Below are 788 nucleotides of genomic sequence, written 5' to 3'. Positions count from 1 at the left end.
GTATTATTATATGTCAAATCATACTATTATTTCAAAAATGTTTTAGCAATAATATTTAAAGTCGGGGGGCGAAGCCCCCCGAATCCCCCTTAGCACCGGATTCCGTTGTACCGGTCGGTGATTCCAATACATCATTTTTACTGTTTTGAAGACACTCGATCACTTTAGCCACATATATTCTTTTCAGACATACCGATAATTTATAATCGCACGTGCTTTCAGGAAGTCAAGTCAATTTTCGGACGTACCGATAATTTGTAATCGCACGTGTCACATACACCGTTATTATCAATTATTATTATATGAAGTTGACCACTTTCTCAATTGTTCATCAAGAAATAAGAACTATAGTAAACGAATTTGTATATTGGTCACTCACATTTCTTCAGTCATTCAGCTGACTTTGTGGTAAAAACAAAACAAGGGAGACGAAAATTATTGTTCCGTTCGAAGGAACAACAACGTTAAAAAGTGGAGGCTTCGTCGGGACAGTTAATGGCAAGAACGTGCGGGAAAGGTCATTTTTGAGGATTTAAGTTCTTTCCTATTTTTTTTACGATTGGCTAACGGCATGCCATGTTATTTTGTTTATTTTATCCTTTTTCTTTCGTATCTCAATGACCAACCTTGCCATAAACTGGGGTTCCAAAGGGTATTAAGCAAACGTCCGGCTTAATGGTCCGTCATGCGGTGACCACTTGGAGGAACTTTCCGGGTTCGTCCGGTCCCTTCGAAGGCCCCACACGTTTCGCGAAACTCAAGTCCCACCTCGTTAAGTGGTGGGGACA

Source organism: Ceratina calcarata, unplaced genomic scaffold (assembly GCF_001652005.2).
Source record: "Ceratina calcarata isolate Rehan_Ccalc_2016 unplaced genomic scaffold, ASM165200v1 scaffold245.2, whole genome shotgun sequence".
Lineage (NCBI taxonomy): Eukaryota > Metazoa > Arthropoda > Insecta > Hymenoptera > Apidae > Ceratina > Ceratina calcarata.
The sequence above is the reverse complement of the archived record's forward strand: the minus strand, read 5'-3'. Positions refer to the sequence as shown.